The following is a 21,986-nucleotide window of genomic DNA, read 5'->3' as shown; positions in this document are numbered from 1 at the left end:
TTACGAACGCTGTGGTACAACACAGCTCCGTGTGCAGAAACACAGACGTAGAGAGAAGCGCACTTAATGCACGCGTTATTCACTGCTCCGTCTATACTGCAAGCATGCAGGAATCAACCCCCGAGCCAGACGAATAAAGCAGAGTGACGTATTCACCCACTGTTTATCGGCCGTGTATGGCCATATTTTATTTTATTGTAGTCACTTTATTGCACTTTACTACTGAAAAGCGAGACCAAAGAAGCTTTTTAATTTCAAAACTGAAACTCTTGAAAAATTTAGTTCGTATGATGATTACTCCCAAACCCACCCACGGCGCAGACGCAAATTATATTGCTCAGAACTAATTGTTTCAGGCAGCAGTTCTAGCATATAAAATACTCGCCAATGGAAAATTATCACACGTTGATGATGCGATAGCTGCTAATGGACGCAGTCCACGTTAATATAATGTAACTGAAATCGTGCTTCGTTAGGTAATTAATTAAAATCGAGTTTAGTTTCAAAATAGGTCTAGCATAAAATAAGTATTTATAATGGATAATCATTACACGTTTATTAAGATATTATAATGGATGGTGCGTTTATTAACGACGTTTGATGTAAAAAAACTTTGAAATACAATAATTCTGAAACTAATTGGTAAGAGACTTTGTACGCGGAGATGAGAGCGTCATTCTAACGTGGCCCTTTCAATTTTTAATCTTAAAACTTTTCGCTTGTACAGGAATAGCGCAAACACCCGAGTAATAAGCGACGATGATCCCGGTTACTTTCTGGGTGTTATAGCCAACTTCTGAGAAGAAACATCCCCGGCCAGAGAGCTCGAGAAACAGGAAAATGTAACCCGTCGATAGCGTGGAGAATGAGAGCGCGGGCGGCGCCAAAGTTTATCGGTGTTATACGGTCGCGGCGGGAGCGCGACGCCGGACTCGCGCGATTTCCAATTAAAACAAGTAGCGTCGGAGCTTAGGCTTGCTTAGGCGTGCTTGCGGAGCCCGGTACTCCAGAGAGGCGGACGGAAGCCGACGATCGTCATTAATCCCCATGAACCGACTCGTCCATCTTAATTAGCCCGCTGCGGCCGGGAGGGGCAAGGTGCGGAGGCTGCGGCGCGACTACATGAAATCGCGCTCTTCGACCTCGGCGGCTGCAGCGATGCCGACGCTCTCAAAAAGAGCAGTCTGGTCTGAGTGCGCCCGACTTTAACGTGCCCGCACACATATTCCTCCCGCGCGCATTACCCTGCACCTTCTCACATTTTCCGACGTACGCGCACTCGGCGGGCCTTTTCGCTTTGAGCCTTTTCACCCTTTTTCACGGTCTCGTGTGCACGCGAGTGCCAACTTTCTGTCACCTCGCCAGGCAGTAATGACGAGCAGCGCCGCGAGTCGTACTTTCAAACATTTCTCACTCGACGGCAATTTGAATATGGGCAGGTCTAACGAGCGATGCATGTTTTCGCTCCAGTTTTGCGCGACGTAAGCAGAAGCGGCTTTTCCGTAAGTGTTACTATGGAATACTCGGGCAGAATTGTTTCACACTGCCGGATTCAGCGGCCCGAGAGCGCGCCAGCCAGACGAATGGGCGTCGAATCGACGATCGGAAAAGAGGAGCTGGCTTTTATCGGGGCGCGGAGCGCAGCACGAAATACGCGCCGGAGAAAAGAGAGGCACAATGACGCGACGCGCTATCTCTCTGCCGCGATCGGAATCGCGCGAGAGCGGCCAGTTGCGCGAGCGTAACCGTAAAATAGACGACAGCACGCGATGATAAGCGCGAGCGCGGCGCGGCGAGCAGCTAATGAAGACGCATGGAGGCCTCGACACGGCGCGTTAACCCCGTCGCGCCACGCACTGTTGCAGCTCGTGTTTTATTTCGACTCGTTCCCCGCAAACATCTCCTCTCTGCTCTCATTCGCGGCTCGTCGACGGTCGGCCGTGCATGCGTTCTGCGCGGCGATTCATCAAACGAGAGATGCCGCCGGAGACGCTCCGCGAAGATTCGGGACGAGGCAAACATAGAACGGAAAGCACAGCCGCTCCCCGACGAACTTAATTGAAGCGGCCTGGCGTACGATACGAGCTTGCTGCCGCCAGTTAATGTATATACATATCAGAAGCGGCTGTGCGCGGCCGCGAGGGAATTAATATAGATGGATATGAATTATCTCTCGGAGCACCGCAGGCTCCCGCCGCGCCGAGACCTGTCCTACAGCACAAGCCCTCGCTCGATATGAGAGAGCCAGCTCGCTGCCGGTCGCAGCGCGCCTTTCGCGTACGCATGAGCGATTCCACGATTAGTAGTATTTTTTGCTTCGTTGGGGCCCGTAAAATGTAAGGGAAAAGGATAGCCAGTCGAAACCATAACCCTGTTGCATAGTCCTGTCCATAAATGCACCAAAGAACTTGTTGGAGGCTCTCCGGACATTTTGGCTCGAGGATGTCCACACGGACAAAAATGGTTAGTAACAGTAACAAACCGCTTGGCTAAATACGCACCAACTATTTCTTTGGTTAACCTTACCAATAACTTGATAAATGTTACCAAAACAGCAGGTAACTTACCAATTATTTTATTATACTTACCAAGTACTTAAGGTAAGGTTAACCAAAAAAATAGTTGGTGCGTATTTTGCCAAGCGGTTTCTTACTGTTACCAACCATTTTTTTCCGTGCAACAATTCTCGTAGCACGTCTCGCACAGATGAGCGCATAACGCCCGCAATTGCAATCAAAATTTTCATCACTAAGCTCGTGCGGATGGCTGCGCGGTACTGCGCTCATTTCGCCATAAAGGTAATAAGAGACGAAGGGTTGGTCGCGGCGGCGGCTTGCTTGGCGCAAACAGAAGACTGTGACACGGCGCGCGCGCGACTGTGTATACACAGATTTAATATCCCGCGGGTGGCCGTGCGTCACGCGCGGCGCGGAGAAGAAGGAGCTGCCGGGCCAAGATCCCCGCTCGCGCCACTGGGTATTCGAAAGCGCGGCCGGCCGTGTCAACAGAGCGCACAGACACGCGCGGAAGGATTAAAGGCGGTCATAAACGCGAATATACGGAGAGAGCTGGCCGATTCATTATTGCGCAGCCGTTTGACATAGGTCCGCGCTAACTGCGGCAAACATTGTTATCGACAACGAAATTGCAGCTGCGACGGGACTCGTTGCGCGGAGGAGCCATACCGTGCGTGTATAATACCGACTCGTCGCGCGCACACGTGCAGGACGCGCGTGTTTGAGAGCTGGGCGGCGCATGGATGCAATATCGCTGCGGAGCTTCCTCCGTCTCTCCGGCTGGAAGGCAAATCGGATTGCAGGCCAGGGCAAAGCGCGGCCATTGAAGGATTCTCGCCTTTGATCAACGCGACGAGCATCAGAGTAATCTCATCGCAATCAACTGCGCCGCAGAACTATTATTACTAGTCAAGTGCGCGGGCTTTCCGCGAGTCTAGCGCGTGTACTGCGTGCAGCCCATGCGCTTTGCGCTGGGATGCCTGCAAAAGCGCGAAATTGCCTGATTAACGCGTTAATTATCGACGCGGCGCCCCAGTCCATTTGATTTATCCCCAGCTACACTTTGAATTCATCAAGGGCCCTCGCCTCGTATATATAGTATAATGATATAATGATATAATGATACGAGAGCGGGAAAAAGAGGAAGATATGCAGAACCGCCGGCTGAATTTCCGCTAAATGGAGGAGGTGCCAGTTGAGCGTAAATTAGGATTTTCCAGGTCGAGCGGTCCGACGCTGGCGCCGGCGCTATACGTATAGCTACCTACTTCTCCGCCCCCGGCCCTCGCCCGCCTCGTAATTAACGGCCAGCTCCCACTTTCGAGGATGGAGGCATTAATCTGCGACCCCCATTGATTGTGTTTCCACTGCAGCGCCGGAATATACATATACATACGAGTGAAATTCTCACCTTCTTATCTATTACTCCTGATCCGGTCGCACGGGGCTGAAATATACTCCTCGCAAGCTTTGAAAAAAAACGTTTTACTGCAATTAATGTCCGGAAATACAGCGATGTGTACGCGTCGCCATCTGAAACACGAGAAGAGCGAGACACGATGAAAATGGTCGGGAGAGAAGATATTTCGCGGAATAATTTATAACCATGGTCTACTCGGGCTCATTTTTTGGCTCGCACGCGCCCGCAATTATGCCGCCGAGGGCGAAAAAGCAAAGAATCTTAAAGTTGAGAGTCGCGGATGAATGGGAGGGGAGTAGAGTTTATGGTAGGCTATGAAATGTCCCGTCTAATGGACTGGCAGGCCAATCTTCTTCTCTTCAAGCCAAGAGACTTGTATTACCAGAAGCTTTCTAATCTACAGGAGAACCCTTTCAGGTTTTAGGCCAGAGAAATGCAAACATTTCCCTTTGCCGTAATCGCGCGCCATGCTCTCGCTCGCTCGTGCGCAAACTTTCGCCCAAAAGTTCGGCCTTGTTTCCAAAATTATACCGCCGCGAGGGCGATTTCACGGCTTTACCCGCTAATGCGCGGCGTCGTAGCGTACTTTGATGTCGCCTGACACGCAAGTAAGCATTTTATCTTCCAGCCTTTGCGTCTATTCAGCCAAGTCGAAAAGCGTCAATGATTGAAGAAAGCAAGTTATTCGCGACTTTTCATTGAAAACTTGCCTCGCATCACTGAGCGTGCTGACACACTTCTCATGAAAAATTCAAGCTGACTGTAGAATTGAATTATTGAGAGCTTCTTCTAAAAAAAAACAGATGACGAACATGGATGAGAGTGGAGTGTTGAAAAACCGGCGATATCTATTTTCAATGCTTGTTCGAGGAGAAGAGCCATCGCTATATTTGTCCCCTGATCACACGTCGATTGGCCAATATGATTGGCCTCACACGGCACGTATAACCTATCGGTCCTCGAGTTGATATTTACAACCGCTTACAGAATATTGGATAAAGGTTTTTTATGGACTGCGTGTAAATAAGTCAACTGGGCACGGATACTCGAATCGGCGTCTGTTCGATCCGTTTATATTTCATATTTCGCGCCTAAGTAGATCTGCCGAGAGAGTACGTTCGAAGAATCGCTATGCTCTAGTCTGATTACGTAATCGTCTTTTCGGCTTTTTCATTTGCCACCACGAGCTTTCCGACGGGACCGATCTTGAGCGCAACCCTCGAGTTTCTCCGCGCAAGTATAGTTCAACATTAGCAGTTAGATTAGCATAAGGATTGGAAATAAACAGTGATCTAAAAGGAACTTCCAAGACAAGGTGTTTTGCCTAGCTGCCCGCTAATTCCCTCGCTTCACACCTTATCCAGTTTTCCGAACACTATCTATTATTTACTAAAGTTCACTAAAATTTATTAAAGTTCCAAGTATTTGTTGTATAGCTCAGTAACAGACCGACCAATAGCTACAGTAATTTTGCTATAGCAGAGATAAAGCGGAGTTTTATGAATTACAGCTCACAACTGAATTTCTAGCAAAAATAAATGCACAACATCCACCGTGAAACAGATGAAAAACAAAGAAAAATCGAAGAGCAGTCTTTTTACAGTCGCTGCTCGACGAGGCAAAGGATGCAGGAAGAAAAGCGACCGCAATAGAGTTGCAAGGACTTGGGTCAATAGGGGAGGGCGATTATTAGTCTCGAGCAACAAAGCTGCGAAAGTGGGTGCGAGCATAAAGCCGAAGGGATGAATAATTATGGCCGGAGCTCTCGAGAGTAAAACAAATAGCCGACCCTTCGGAAGTTGGCGGTCAAGTGGTACGTTCAACTAACACGCGGGTTTCGGAAATCCTGATGCAAGAGCAAAAGAAAAACTCGCGCGCGCGGTTGTACAGGGAGAGAATCCGAGAGCCCTGTCGATTCATCCAAGAAAGTCACTGCTGCGCAAACGAGCGGAGCTCCTTCGAAAGCGAATCGCAGGAAAGAAATAAAGCTTGACGAACGCAAATGTGCAAATAAGAGAGGAGAGGCTGCTCCCCATAAAGGAGGTAAGCTCGGGTTCTTAAAGAATCGATCTTGTTCCCTCTCGGCGTGCGCGCGCGCGCGTGCGTGCAAAAAAGGGAAGTACGAGGAAGAAAAGGGGGAAAAAGGCCAACGGAGACAGCGCGCGCGCGCGCACTATGTCTGAATGTACGTATAAAATTTTACGGTCTAGCTGCGCGAGAGAGCCGGAGTAACGCGCGCTCGCGTGCTCCTCCATTAGGGATTCCGACTCCCGCGCTGGCTGCCCTCTATACCTGCGTTAGTGCCGCACGCGTGTGACCTCCTAACGCGAGACCTGTCTTTTTCATAACACGCCCCGCCACTCTCATGCAAGCTAGTCGCGCGTCGTTCCATCTAGCGAGAGCGAGAGAAAGCCGGCTGGGATGGAGAGAGAAGAGAGCGTCCCTCTCTTTTTTCCTCAAACGTGCAGCGTACGATAGGCTGCAGGTGGAGCCGGAAAGCGCCTCTCGACACGCTCTTGTAGTCGCAGGATAAGGACTGCTTCCCCCTGACGTAGTCATTTGGCTAAAATATGTGCGACCCCGCAGATTACTCGCCTCTCGCGCTGTCTTACACGCGCGCCTCTATTCTACTCGACAGCTTTCATCCTCGCTTCTCTCGCCCTTTTTGCTTAAAAATCCGCGACGGGGAATGAGCAGTGCGCAGCTCGCACTCGCTCTCGATGCGCGAATCGAAGCCGGATGAGGTGACCTCGTCAATTGCGAAACCAAAAGATTCGACGTTCATTCGGTTATTGATTAATTGAAATATAACGTTCTTTTTAAGTTCTATTGTTTCCCATGCAACTTCATGTTATTGATTGTAAATAATAACTGTCATTCTAATAAACCTATCTTTGCACTTTCTCTAAGATTACTCTTTACACACATAATATTGACTTTGATAAAAATATCCCGCTCGAAGGTGGAAATGGAGCGCCAGCTGAAGTGAAACACAGGCTCGATTATAAATTGCGCTGTATTTGAAGGGGACTTTGGCGAGCGCGAGATTTATTTAGGCGATAGCTTAAAAGTTTGAGCACAACTGTCGAGGAGGCGTGTGCGAGCCGAAACTCAAGAACGGACGGACAGCTCGGGGACAAAGTTAACGAGAGAGCGACGCGCACGCAGGCGGCTCTTTCCTGTCCGTATACTCGGCTCTTGGCGCTGTGGCTCTTATCTCCGCGGCCTTGCCATCGGTTTCGGTTCTTTATCGCAGCCGCCGGAGCTCGCCGGCAGTGGCAGCGGTTTGGCCACTCATGCATAATGCACGAGCTGTTCGCTCGCACGGCTACTCAAAGCGATACTCACGCGCGCGCGGAAAAGTCGGTCGATGTGCGCGCAGCAACGCCCCGAACATTCGTTTCCTCTCTCCCTCTCTCCCTCCCGCTCTCGGGCAAGCTCTTTCTCAGCGAGAGCTGCTCCGTTACGCGCCATTTAGTACCTAATTCGTAGTTCAAAAGTTCGGATATAGCTTTTCTGCCGAGCAAAGTCAAGTGGAAGTTTCGCCTAACTGTCTACACCGCATACTAAACGATATTGCACGCACCGCGCGCGCGGTCTGCTCTTTCCTTCCCGGCACACACTCGTGCGCAGAGAGCACAAGACGGCCGCAGAGCGTGTGCGCCCGACACGCAGCCGCAGCGCGCTCCGCCTCCCGCAGATTTGCCGTTCGCTATTGTCTGCGAGAATTTGCATTCTCTTTGCACTCGAGCTTCGCCGTTCTCACTCCCTGCTTGATATAATCCACTTCAGCCTAGTTTGTCTTTTAATTTTCTATTCCGTCAGTTTCTTATCTGCTACTCGCCGCGAGTTTTACTTCTCGCGGCGCAGTCGAGGAATTTCATTTGTTGTCGCGTCGCGAGCGCAATTTTACGAAACTATGCTTTAATTTAAACTAAACTCTACGGCTGCTCTTGGCTGCGTTTCCAGCTCCGCGGCCCCCCGGAACACTGCCGTGTCGAAATTCGACGCACTGAAAAGTCCAATTTTGTTTCGTTGTTTCTCGCGCAAGACCGACAACGCATCGAGCGAGCGCGATTATCGCGCCAGCGGGTATCGAGCAGCTTTCGAATCTCCTGCGACAACATCCGAGTCGGGCTTGAGAATACTCGCAATATTTACCCGCTGGAAATCGGGCACGATGTAAAAATACAAATCAGCCTAATCATTATTTACTCAACTCTCCACCCCCGTCGCTCGCGAAACTCCCCCGGAGATGCGTCGGCCTCCCCGCGTTTTGCTTCGTCTCGACTTCCATCTTCTCCTCTTCTGTCGCTCTACCCCCGCCCCTGTTCGCTCGTGATGAGAGAGCCGAAAGAGAAAAGGGGAGGGTGGGAAAAAGTTGCTTCGAGCCCGAGAAGCTCCGCGCAGAGTCTCGAGTCTGCACTGTGATAGCAGAAGCGGGGGCGATGAGAGCCTTGGGGCGAAAGAGTCTGATTAAAGGCCGAGATTCTTATCGACTTTACCAGGTAAGTGTTAATTTCATTAGGAACATTCTTCAGTTTCGCCTCGCTTCCTCTTCCATCTCTCTCATTTTCTCCACTTCACTTTACCAGCATTCGCGCATGTCCCTCTCTGATCAAGTGCTTCGACCAATTAAGACCATTTAAAAAGCAGTCCGGACGCGGGACGAAGTCTCGATTTGCCTGGATAAATTCAGATATGGACGTAATCAAATATAAGCATTGGAAGCTCTCCCTCCTCCTTCTACTTGCGTAATCATGTCACATTAAATACACCCCTGTATCACATTCACCGCGTTTCAGTTATTTTTTCATTATTGAATTAGCTCGTCACTCATGACTCGCTAAAAATAATATGGATGGTCAGCGCGATAAGAAGCAAGCGAGCATTAAACGCTCGAGCTATTCCTGGCGCAGGGAAATGCAATTTGTTTGCTGGCTGTCTGGCGGGCTAGAGTTCGGGGAAAGAAAAATCGGGAGCATATCGCGAGGAAGAAACGCGATCGATTCGGCGGCGTCAACAGAGCTCTGTGCTGCAGGAAAAAAAGATTCCGGGCCAGAGCGGGAATGAAAAATCCGTCCGAGGGGTCAGAGACAAAATGGCTCATCGACCGCTCATTCGCTTAACCACATTAGTTGCGGCAAGTCCATTTCGCTCCGATGGAAAAGGAGAGAGCGCGCAGTGCAGAGGTAGCGGAGTGTCGGTCGTCGCCGAATAAGAGCGCCGGAGCATCCCCCTCGAACGACCGAACATCCTCCAATCTTCCTAACACAAGAAGTTGGCCGTTCGTCGATGTATATCTGGCGCGCGCAGTGCCACGTCGAAAAACTTTCCTCGCCGGCCGTCGGAGCTTATCTGGGCAAAATAAACTATTTAAGCTGCTCGCGAGGCCGGGCTTATTTCTCATATCTCCCTTCTTTCTTCTCCCATAATGCCTCCTATGATTGCCGCGCGTTCCATCATGTTTTGTCCGAGTGCAGCACGCCTTAAATCAGGCAGTCTGATTGCCGCTTCGCTGCCATGCTGCCCGTGTACAGCCGTGCCAAGGCTTTTTCTGCGAGCTTGAATTTCTTTCACGAGACAGCGTGTCTCGCTCTTTGAATCACGGGCCCGAGCGCTCGATCGCTTAACGACTCGCTCTTTATTTCGCTGCGAAGCAAAACTCCGCGGATTCAAAAAAACAAGGCTTCGACGACGTTTCAACGCGTTAAGAAAGTTGCTCTCATCTCACGGAGTACAAACCCCTTTTACTTTTACGTCCGGTGAAACTATTGAAATAGCGGGTGACGCGCTGGTTTTTGCCGCGAGCCAGAGCGCGCGGTGATAGCGCCGAGGCTAGAGTCATAAAAACAAGGGGCGGGCGGAAGATCCATTCCCCCCGGGCGTACAGTTCATCCCGCTCTATTATAGCAGTGTCATTCAAACATAAAGTCCGCGCGCGTCGTGTCCGTATCGACCCGCCGATCCTGTTTCGCATTTACTGTCCTCACTAGTTATTTATAGGCCGCGCGCAACGTTGCAGAGCCGACTGGCTTTCGCTCTCTCGTGCCTATACACTCCGGCTCTCATCCAGCCTCGCGTCGCGCACAGCAGATTAAGGCTTGATGAAGCTTACTTTACCCGGCGCATTAGGCCGATGTACCTGCGCGGGCGCTATATGGGCTCCATAACGCCGGGGGCCAGATGATGGGCAATAAAGAAGAGGCTCCCGCCGTGCGCGAAATGCGGGGCCAATTAGTCGGGCGGCGTTATGCGAGTATACATTCGCTGTATACTCGCATCGAACGACTCGCCGGATTCCTGCTCTGCGCGTTGTGTCAAGTGTGAGTACGAGGGGGAGGCGGGCGGAGCAAGTGAGTGTCGACGGGACAGGATCAGCTCGATCGGATTACGAGCCCGAGCCGAACGTGAGTAGCGTTTGCTCTGCCACGCAGCCCGGCTGATGGTCATCCTCCTGCTCGCGCGCGACACGCACGCAGGCTGTCCAGTTGGCCCTTGCTCGCCGGTTGGCTACGAGAAACTTTTAATAGACCCGCTCCCTTCTAATCAAACTTGCCGCGCGCGCAGGCAGCTCGAAAAAATTGGGGGAAAAAGGAGCGCGCGCGGCGTCGTCGGGGGAGCCCCGCGTATACTATGCGCCCCAGCGGCGTTTTGCGAGCTGGCAAAGTCCTCGTCGTAGTCGTAGACGCAGTCGCCGACGGCGGCGGGCAAGCGAGCGAGAGACGCGCATACGCGCACGTAGCTCATATTTTATCAGAATGGGAGTATAATTAGTTGGAATAACGGAAGATAAAGCGGCGCCATTACGAGAGCGGCGTAATAAATGTAAATCAGGCGGTCGCGGAACCGGCAATAATTCCCACCTAAAAACACTGCTGCTGCGCTCGGCGCATTATACGTCCCGCTCTCTATTATATCCGCGCTCCGCCGGCTCGCTCGCTCTTTTCGCCGCCACCACTCGGACTTCTTCGATGCCGGCCCCTCGGCGCGACTGATCTCCTCGCCGCCATTTGCATATTTTGAATTATTCCCCGCCGGCACGGAAGTCAAAATGATTATCCCGAACGATGAGCCTCGCCAAGCCGTCTGCTGCGCCTAAGCGGCTTACCTGCTTCACCGGCGTGCTGGTAAAACTTATTAAAAGCCCACCCGATTTTCGCGAGCTGCAATCGCCAGTCGATTCTCGCTTGCAGCGGCGGCGAAACACAATTGCATCGTCGGAGGTTGGTAGCGACATTCTTTGTCCGAAGCAATAGGGCCAAAAGCCTCAAAACAACCGTTTCGGGTTCCAGTAGTACGAGTCGGCTTTCGTCAGGCGGACTGCTCGGTTGTTCTAATTATTGTCTCATCGACTGCCCTATTTGGCCGCGCATCGATGAACGTTGTAAAATATCATAGACGCGAACAAGAAGCAGAGGCTTCGCGCTTCCCGCTGATCGATACGTTCGGAAAGTTTGATAACAGTGCGCGCAATATCTCTCGCCGAGTTTATCAAGCAGCAAACGAGGAAACACTGCAAGACAAACAGTCGTATAGGTATAGAGTCAGGAAGATAATCAGAAGTACAGGAAATTCGTATTGCTCGGCGCCGCCAGTTGCGGTCCCACAACAGAGGCAGCCGCAATCACAACTATCAGAAGCGCCGTCTGCGAATTTTTCAGCAGCTGCGCGGATGATATAACCCATACATCGAACCGCGGTAATGAGAAAATAGCATTCTCATGTACAGCCGCATCGTATTTTCGAATGCACGCCAGGTTTCATTGCCGACATTTACGAGGCTGCGCGATGATAAAAACTACATGTGCACGTGAGTAAATAGAGGCGAGTTCATAATGAAAGCAGGACAAGTAGTGCGCGCAGTAGAAAAAGTTTACACGAGCTGTCGTTAAAAATACATGTTTTGCTCGGCTGGCGTTCCTATTCCAGGGCAATAATAATCGACCTCAATAGGAGTAGTCGCGTACATGAGCAAGACTCCCGCGGCGGCCCAAAAAGACAAAGTTCAATAAGTGGACCGAGAGCCGAGCAGCCAAGTTAAGACAACAAAAAGGGGTGTACGAGAGGGGGCGCCCGCCGCGCGGCGGGAAGAGGCGGAAGGAGGCGAATAATTCTGGAAAGCGAATTTCCTGCTTATATTGTTCGGTTGGCATAGCGCTCGGCCCGCGAGTGCAGGGCGACGCTGCAGCGAGGCGGGGCTTTCGCGCTCTCGTGCTTAAAACGCCGGGCGCGCTTGACATTCCTTTCTTTTATAGTTTCGCGCATTACGAGCCGGGCGAGCGGCTATGGAATGAGGAAGCCGCACTGCTGTAGGCACTCGGTGCTCAGTGTGCCAGGACCGCGCGCGGGCTTACGCCGGGGAGCGGCGGCACAATGCGATGGGCGTCGTTATGGCCACGCAGCACCATAAAGACTGGCGTCTCACTTGCTACACAAAGCACTCGAGTTTGCTGCTTCCGACTCCCTTCTTCGTCTTCTGCCGCGGCCAAACTCTTTGTCGCGGGAGGAGAGCTGCCGCTCGTCCGCGCGACACACGCTGCTCTACCAGCGAGTCTTCTTTTCTCCCCGCACCGCTGCCACTGTATCGACCTCCCCCGGGCCCGCTCCCCCTCGGCCCGAACCTGCAGCAAGTCTTGTTGTACTACTAGTACTGAAGGTCTCTGCTCTGCTCGCTTCTGCCAGCGACGCGCGCTAAGGTCTTTGCTTTTGTTTCAAAGTCCGGTTTCCCTCTTTTCCCCCCTTCCTCTTTTTCTCCGCCTTCTCTCTTACTTTTTCCACTCGGCTCTAGTCCAAGAACTGCGAGACACGCGCGACGCTCTCGCTCCATCCGCGCACCTATCTATATGAATTTATTTATTTTGTACACTTCGTAGTCATTCGTATTTTGGTTTCGGTGTAAAACTGCAGTTGGCGTGCGATTATCAGGAAAAGTACTATGGTGATGATTTTAAACACGACCCTTTCAAACTGGCAAATTAAAATTTGCCAGTTTGAATCAAAGATAAAACTCACAATACATGCTTTTCCCGTCACATTGGTAAAGTTGTTGAATGGTTACCACATTTGGGCGCGTTTACCGCGTGCACAGCGATCGAAAAGGATCGATGGGGCTGCAGTTTCTCTCTCTTGATTCAAAAATCGATAATTGGAGAAGCGCGGGCACTGTGTGACCGCTCGGAAACGGGTGTATATGTGTGCACATAAATGTGTGTATACATGCTACCTACATTTATGCGTATGTTTTTTGCTTCCTCCTAGAGGAAGCTTTGTAATAGTAAAATTTTGAGTTTCGTCAAAACTTCTAGAAAATACTTTTTGGTGTGTTAGAAAATCAAATCACGTATTTTTAGAAAATGTCCGTATGGATGTGTGCATGTATACCGTAATATTTCTGGAACTACTCAGTCAATATCAATAAAATTTGACATGCATGTATATTTTTGGATTCTGAATTCGGGAAAAACAGTTATTTTTGATTTTCTCAACTATTTTTTTGCCATGTTTTGATTTTTGAAAAATACTATTTTCTGTTTTTTTCAATCATCCCATTATTACAAACAATTCAGCTAATATGCATTTGAAAGAGAATAAAATTACCTACTTTTCCCCGTTTGGTCCTCGGGATCGACCGCTTTGTTCGGCAGATAAAATGTAAAGGTAATTTTTTTTTTTAAATTCATATCTCTGAAACTAAACACCATAATCTCACGAAAAAAAATCATGTCGATGGGTCACGTGTCAAACTATATCCCATTAAACTTTCAAGTGATTTGACCACTTATTTTTTCAGTAATAAATCGGAAACTGAAAAAAAATCATTTTTTTTGTGCCTCGATTAAGGACGTATTGCACTTGTAACTAAATACTAATACTACTAAAATGTAAAAACTGATTTTTCTTAAAACTTTTTCTTCCTCTTATAGGGGTGTCGTTGCACGTCGTTAAAGTCCCTCCCTATTAATTTATGCCAAAATGATATATATATATATATATATATACACACACATCAGTATGACATATAGTACATGAATACTGCCAATCTTTGCGCAGATGACTTGCTTAAACGCAGTAAAAATACTTTTTGGAAATATATTGAATTCAAATTATATTTCATTAACATATATTGTATGTTTATTAAACCAATACATTAAACATTTTTTAATTATAATTTTAAACTTTTTCGACGATTTCATCCGTTTCAGATCCAGAAGATTTGGAACCTGATAATTTGATTGATTTGGTATTCGGAGTTCTGATATACGACACTGTGTATGAATAATGCAAATGGTGAATCAACGTTCTAAAAGAAGTGGTGTAGAGTAAAATATAAAGTCTCAAGACATTCACTTGTTTTTTTTTTTATTAGAAAAATAATAAAATATACATTTCTCTTTTGTTTATAATCTTTGTTGTACATAATACACTAGTTTTATTATTGAAAGTTTATCAATATGATTATGTATAATTAAAGAGAAATGGGAATGAGTCGTTGGGTTTTTGAAATGAGAAACACATTAATTTCGCGGAAAATTGAGCGGAAAAAAAGCAATTTGAGTCGTCACATAAAATTTCATGACAATGAGAAACAAACATGCAGAACATGTGGTAAACAAGTGCGTAATCTATATAAATATGAGCAAGATGTGCACTCTTCTAAAAGGATGAGGTGCAAAAAGTGTAAACAATATATAGTGTAAAAGTGTAAAACATATATAAGGAGTGGATCAATGAAACGGCACGTTGCTACTTGTGGTTCAGTTTGTACCATTTGTGATCGAAAATTTACGTCTAAGAAATATTTGACGCAAGATATTAATCACAAACATTGACATATTGTAAAATATTAATAATACAATTGAAATATAAATAAAACTTTTCTTTTGTAGTTGCCCTGTACTCAATTCCAAATTATTCAGATCCACAATATTTTGTATTTATTATTTTTTAATTGCTCCTTCAGCAAAATAATCGAGATTGAAAATATTTAAAAAAGCATTAACATTGTATATTTAAATAATATTTTATCTATTGGAACTATAAATTTAGTTGGAGGAAGCTGCGTGCCAATGAATTGGCAGCGGTATTTTATTATTTTTTTGCGTATGTCATGAATGAGTTTGATTTTTTAGAATAGAATGAATGTGCAAGAAGCGTCGTATTAAATATTAAAAAAGTGCGTCAAAACAAAATTGAAAAAGAAGAAGACGTTGAGCGACCATTTTTTCTAATTCTCTGTCAAGCTACCACTAAGACAAGACCAGTTCAATAAAATAAACCTTTAAAAAGTATTTTTGAGTTTGTCTTTCTTCGTATATAATGTGTTTATTTGGACAAGTTCCAGAAATACATTGTGATACATGCAAAGAATATAAATACTGCGATGCTTTCAAAGCGTTTCAAAATGTGTTCAAAAGCTCATCATTGATATTATAAAACATGAGCTATTCGCTGTGAGCATAGACTGTGGCGCCCTCGAAATGGTTTCTTTTCCACGTTAAATCTTATGGGCGAAAATAGTTCGAGCGGCCGCCGTGGACATGATTGGTTTCTCTCTCCATAAGACCGCGTGTAAAATTGACATCAGCACCAGTCCTCCCCTCGAACGAGACGCACACAGCGAATACATGACACCTGCAGTCGTGTCGGTCAGGAGATGCTTCGTAAATGCGTTAATATTAGTTTGGGTGCTCCGAGTTTAGCTGGGCTTTCGCCGCGGGAATGCCGCTTTAGATATACATGAGTCGAGCTGATTTCTGGAACGTGGCGAGCGGTGTTTTCGTCCGTGCTGCAAATACCAAAGCCTTCGCGTACAAATTTTGACAGCACTATTCCTAATCGTTAGAAAACTGAATATTGCTCAGCAGTCTTCGTAGGGAGCGACACTCAATGTTGTTTCACATTTAGTTCTTCTGAATGTTCAAAATTGTACTTTCAATGTCTAAGTACACAGAGTGTACGCCAGCTAGTCAGTCAGATGCTCTGGATTTTAATGCACATATTACTCTAATTTGCATAATACGTAGTTCAGCCGCCACATTTGTGCTTCGAACTAGGAATGTCAGAACGTCTGATGAAGTGTCTATTAGCAAGCTTACATTTCGGTGAGTTCATTAACCTGTATAAGCCAAATTTGCAGCTGGAAAAATTTTCGCTTGAAACTCCGCCCAACTCGCGATTGTAATGCGTTCTGGGAAATCCGCAGCCGCAGCCGCGGCAAAGTTACTCGCACAGTGCGCCACATTATTTTTGCCATGGCGCACCGTGAATTTAGCCTGGCATCGCGCACCGCCGCGAGAGATCCATCATCCGAGTTAAAACCAGCAGGGGATGAAAATAATAAACGGAAAGCACCTGAAAAAAGGTGCATGCACTAAACCTCTATGCGCGTAAGAGAAGCGAACAGGGACGGGGGCCGCGCAAGCTATACAGATATGCGCAGACGGGCAGAGCGGATGAAAAATATTTGCATGATTGAGCGTCGCTCTGTGTTCTTGAGCGATGCAGATATGCACACGAGCTAGGCCGCGCAGTCGCCGCACTAGACAGAAGGACGTCTAGCGTCGAGTGGCAGCAAGGGGCTTGCATACTACTGCGCCCATGTCATATAACGTTATGGCGGCGGCGGCGACTACTGCAGCAGAAAGCCAGGTGCAGAAAACTCTCTCGCGGGCCTCAGCCAAGTCGAACCAGCGCGACTGTGTAGCTTTTGTGCGAAGAGAAAAAAGAGAGTAGGCAGGGGGATGATGCATGTCGCCGAGAGGACTGTCAGTTCCGCCGCCGCGGCGCTTCTGCTTCAGAGTCTTGCGAGCGCGCGTCCTCGCGCATAAACAATCGTGCGCTGACAAAACCATAGCCGCTGAAAAATCTCTTTATCCTGCTTTAATGGCGCTCTTTACGTACATCAAAAGCCTACTCGCTACTGCAGCTGCAGCTCTCTTTATATTCCGGGAAAAACGAAAAAACAAACGTTCGCGCGCGTTACCTCGTTTGCAATGATATTTTGCATTCTGCGGGCATTGTAGCGGAATGGTTTTGCTCAAAAACTCATCTCCTAGCTTGTATGCTAATAGGCTAAAAATAGTGTATTGTGTACCAAAGGCGTAAAGTGGGATTTTCAGGCCGAGTGTGGAATTTGCAGTAGGAGTCGAGGCGAGATTAAAAAGCCCACTGAGTCCTTGGTGCACACCATATTTTTTGTATCGCGCGAACGTATTTTCGTGATTTTTCGTACGCGTAACCACACTCTTATTAGAACAATATAGAAAAGTACAATTTTTGTATATTTTCATAAATGATAAATAAATAATGCAAATACATCAAAATTAATGCTTTTTGAAAAGCAGTCAAAAAGAGTCATTTTAGACCCGATTAATCCCCTTACGAAAGAATGATTGCGATAATATATCGAATGTATTGAAATGTATATCGAATCACATGTTCCTCGCCAATTGATCGTGTGAATTTCGTTCGAATTATCTAACATTCACAATACATTTTCAAGTTATAACAGGCTTTCTCCAAGCTGTAAAAACAAGAATTCCGTTATAAAGTTATAAATAATAACGTAATTAGTTGTGTTTCAAATAATCGAATCGAGTGGAAACATCGAAAGTGTACGTCGCGCCTATGCGCAGTGACGCTTTGAGCCAGACAGTAGCTTCGCGATACATAACCTTAAAATGGTATAATCCCACTTAAGGGGACCTAACCACCTTAAAATAATATTTGTTATGCTGTCATATTAAAAAAAAAAAAAAATAAATAATTTGATAGATGATTAAAATACATTATAATATATGTTATATATAGCAAAAACGAAAAAAAAACAGTTTTAAATATTTTTGTATGGCCTTATATGCTCAAAAATAGCTATGCTAATAAGCATGCCGTTTTTTTACTAACCGCAGGATTCAAAAGCACTGGAGCATCATATTAAAACAAATCAATAGTTATTTTGTTTGTTGAGAGTGTTTTCATGGTCCGAGTGTGGGATTTTAAAAAAAACAGCTAGTCGTAAAAAGTTTAATGGAATGAAAGTCAAAATTTTTGTATTTTTCTTGATTTTATTGAAAATTTTGACTATCGTTCCATAACATTTTTTAAGGTTAGCTTCTTTTTCAAAATCCCACACTCGGACCATGAGAATACTCACAACGAACAAAATAACCATTGATTTGTTGTAATACGATGCTTCAGTACGCTTGAATATTGCGGTCAGTGAACAATACTTAATCATCTCAATATTAACTTTTGTCAAATAATATTAAATATCACAGTTATAATTGTGATATTTAATATATCACAATTATATTCAATATTTTTTTTTATTAATATTACATTTTTGTTTAATATATATCACATTATTCACTTTTTTACACTTTTGCAAACTTTTGTGTTCATCACTGACTGAGACTACTAATAGCGACTGATATAGTTCAATACTTTTTTGATAACTTCTCATAATACTTTTGATTATCTGACTGCGTCTCAATACTTATTAGACCTCTGAATACGCCAAGCTAAATCTGTAAACACAACATATAATCTTAGAATGAAAAATTACAATTAAAATATTTAAAATGTATTTGTGCTTTTTATACACGTCACTTACAATTAAAATAAAGTTTCAGTATCCGCCACTGACATATTCATTATCAGCAGTGGGAATATTCAATTGCCTTCTCAATCTTCGTGCTTCTTTTTAATTAATTTCTGTTTGTTTTTCAGCTTCCTTGATACGTAATTGGTCCTTTATCACTGCAGCAGATAATGCATTTTTGCCAGGTTCAATATCAAGGTTAGACATGAGAAATAATAATCCTTTCCAGCCAGTCGAAAACATAATGCACGCTATATATGCTGATATTTCTAATGTTTCAAGTCCAACAAAATCAGTCTTTGGTGCGATGTTCCATAAAACATTATTGAAGGACTCGTTAGCATTCTGCGTCTGTCCACCTAAACATTTTCTAAGAAGCTCCGGCTCAGACAGTTTTTTAAACACATCTTCAATTTCATCTAAAATTGCTTTTGGTATTGCTGGAGGATGGACATAATCTTGTTCTTTACCTTCTGCTAATGCCTTTTGATATTTGCACCAAGATCCAGATCCAGTAGGACAGTACATATGTTGGGGATTTTCATCAGTCGAACCTTTATGAAAAAAATGGCCCAAATTGCTCTGGTCATGTTTTTTAAAGAATCAGAATTTCCTCTGATAGCATTTCCATAATATGTTTGTAGTTCGTCTATTAGTTTATCTGTCAAGCGTCCTTTTCTACCAATTTTCTTTTTATCGGAAAGAATCTTTGATTTAATTTTTTCTTTTAATGTTCTGAGTTGCTTGCCGAAACGTTTCTGCACGTGGCCACAACACTCTTTCTTCGTAACTACTACATGATTACCATACGGCTTTGCTTCCAAAATTTTTGAGAATGTTGAAGAATCTCCATCATCCAAGTAAGATACGTATTTTACACCATACTTTTCTACTGAGCGACAGAAAATATCCACAATGGCTGAAGATTCCATTGATCCGGATGAGCCAATATGATTTTTAGTGCACGATGGTAAGTGCGCACTAAACCATTCTTGTCATTCTGGAGTCCCTTCAGGTCCATGAATTTTTTATATAAATTGCACTGTAAACAGTATGAGGAAAGCACTTCAATATCAATGATTTTTCCACTTTCTTGTCCAATAATTGTAAAAACACCATTGTAAGATCTATGACCTCGACGCTGCCATGTACCATCACCTTGAACACCTATGTTTCGCGTACAAGCTACAACTTCGTCTGGAGTATTTGTCAACTCCGATTCATTCTCTGACATATCTTCCTGTTCTAAATTTTCGATTCTCAATCGACGAATAGCTTCTTGATTGGAATCATCAACATCAACAGTTTCTTTGCTTAAATTCTGAGTAAGTTTGATTTCCTCTTCAACGGCATCAGTCATGAATTTATGAGCAACATCACAGGTAACGTTTAATAGCTGTTTTCTGATTTTAGTAAAACTTGAGTTTTGCACTGGAGCAGGAAAATCCATCACTCCACAAAAACTTCTGAGGCTTTCAAGGCCACCTCCAACTATTCTCACGGCAAGAACACTACGTCTGTTTAGTTCATAAATATTTGATTTTTTACCAATTTTTAAAAACCAATAAATAAAAAGATGATAACTTAAAGCTGGCTTTCTAGGTTAAAAAAAAAACGCAAAAATCGTGCATGTGTTACAATAAATATAAAATAGTACATTGTATAACAAGGGGCGAAAATGGGCTTTTCCAAGCTGCTTTTCATTTTGAGCACGAGTGGTAGTCGAGGGCGCCGTAGTCGCCCGAGACGGAAAACGAGTGATCAAACATCATCCGAGTCTGGAAAAGCACATTCACCCCTCGTTGTTCACTGTGCTTTTTATAACAAGTCTATAAGGAAGACCATTTTTGTCGCCTATGAAATAGATCGAGAATAGAGTTTTTCGAGTCGTCCACTAGGGTGTGCGTGTATAGATGCATATATATATATATATATATATAAATCAAAATTTTGGAAAATTTTGGAAAATTTTGAAAATTTTGGAAATTGTTTCAAAAGTTTTTAACGATTTAAAGCTTTACTAAGGAGATGGAAAAAAATAGATCGAGAGGAGCGAAAACGACCTTTTTCGCTCCTTTCGATTTCCGATTCTCAAATTATTTTAGGCTCGTTCTACCTTATAGGGAGCGAAAATGATTAATTTATACATGTATTATGACCAGGGACTCTTGCTCTACATTTTGTCTGACGCTCGGCAACCCTATTTTCGGTCAACTTTATAGGTGCCGAAAATGGTCTTTTTTATGCACGTGTTATAAAAACGGGCTTTTTGACCTTGGCACTCTTCACGCCCTTATGGTACACAATATGTATACTATTTTAATGTGCTCTTATTTTAAACTCTATCGCTTAATTCCAGCTGTTTCTTTAAAAAGTCCGTTTATTCGCGGCGTGGTCTATAAACAAAATACCCTTCGGACGTCGAGCGTAAAAAATAGCCCAGACAATGAATCGACGAAACTGCCATTTTTGTTTACGTCATATTTCATCTCGGTTATATGGAGGCAACTGCGATATCGAGAGAGAGAGAGAGAGAGAGAGAGAGAGAGAGAGAGAGAGAGAGAGAGAGAGAGAGAGAGCGCAAAGTAGCCGAAGCTATTTGCACTGATAATGTTAGTCAGCGTAATCAATCATGGAATCTATTAGCGAGGCTATATTCCCTGCCCGATTAGAATCACAATCGCCGGGATATCTATTATAATGACAATTGTATTTGCTCGCAGATACGCGGCGGGCGCATCGATGGAAATAGATGATTTAAATATCAAAGATCTTGGCACATTTTTTCCGAGTACCCCGAACAACACAACCTCATTATAGTACGTCCGTGATCAGTGATCGTGCAGCAGCCTGCCGACATTGAAAAATCGGTTGGATTCCACTTTCGGAGTGCAGACTCGGAAACGAAGGAGTCGACTTTCGTTGATAGAGCGGATGATTGGCCGAGCGTACGGGAGATTATACGGGAGCTCCACCGGCGAGGAGAATAAATGTTAGTGCCTACGGATCGGCAGCGAGGGAGCAAAGGAGAGAGTTCGCCGGGTCGAGGTAGAAAAATCGCATCGATCGTCGGCTCGCGCCGCCGGGAGGAAGTTTTTAAGAAAAGCCATTTCTAGCGTAAAAACATTTCTCATTAATGGTATGCATTTATTCGGAGCCCCTCTCCGAAGTCCGAATTAGAGCAAAAATTCAGAGGCGCGGAGCGTAGAGCGAAGAGGAGCCAGTAATGTGCGCGCCGCGCCGCGGTCTGGAGCTATGTAGCAATGTACATCCATGCATAGGCGCACACGCGAGTAGCGCAAGTGGCTACTCGCTTGAAAATCGCTGGGTGCGGCGCTCCTGAATTATTCAATCTTCCATCGATGGAAGAGCTTTGCCGCAGCTAGCGCTCCGAGGCCGTGGCGGGCGCACCGAAAGATGAATCAAACACGATCGCGCGATTCGCCTG

At 45.6% G+C, this 21,986-nt stretch overlaps 1 protein-coding gene across 2 annotated transcripts in view; it reads right to left on the bottom strand.

The window, feature by feature from the left end:
• The window catches only part of LOC100115067 (semaphorin-2A), a 273,030-nt gene that overhangs the window by 180,496 nt on the left and 70,548 nt on the right, over positions 1-21,986 (bottom strand). Inside the window, exon 3 of one of the 2 annotated variants that reach the window (XM_016989530.3) lies at positions 3,928-4,049. The exons of the other annotated variant lie outside the window; for it this stretch is intronic. The gene's annotated coding sequence lies outside the window, so the exon portion shown is untranslated. The remainder of the gene's footprint in view (positions 1-3,927; positions 4,050-21,986) is intronic. 2 annotated transcript variants of the gene reach the window in all.

This window comes from Nasonia vitripennis, chromosome 2 (genome assembly GCF_009193385.2).
Source record: "Nasonia vitripennis strain AsymCx chromosome 2, Nvit_psr_1.1, whole genome shotgun sequence".
Classification (NCBI taxonomy): Eukaryota; Metazoa; Arthropoda; class Insecta; order Hymenoptera; family Pteromalidae; genus Nasonia; species Nasonia vitripennis.
The sequence above is the reverse complement of the archived record's forward strand: the minus strand, read 5'-3'. Positions and strand labels throughout refer to the sequence as shown.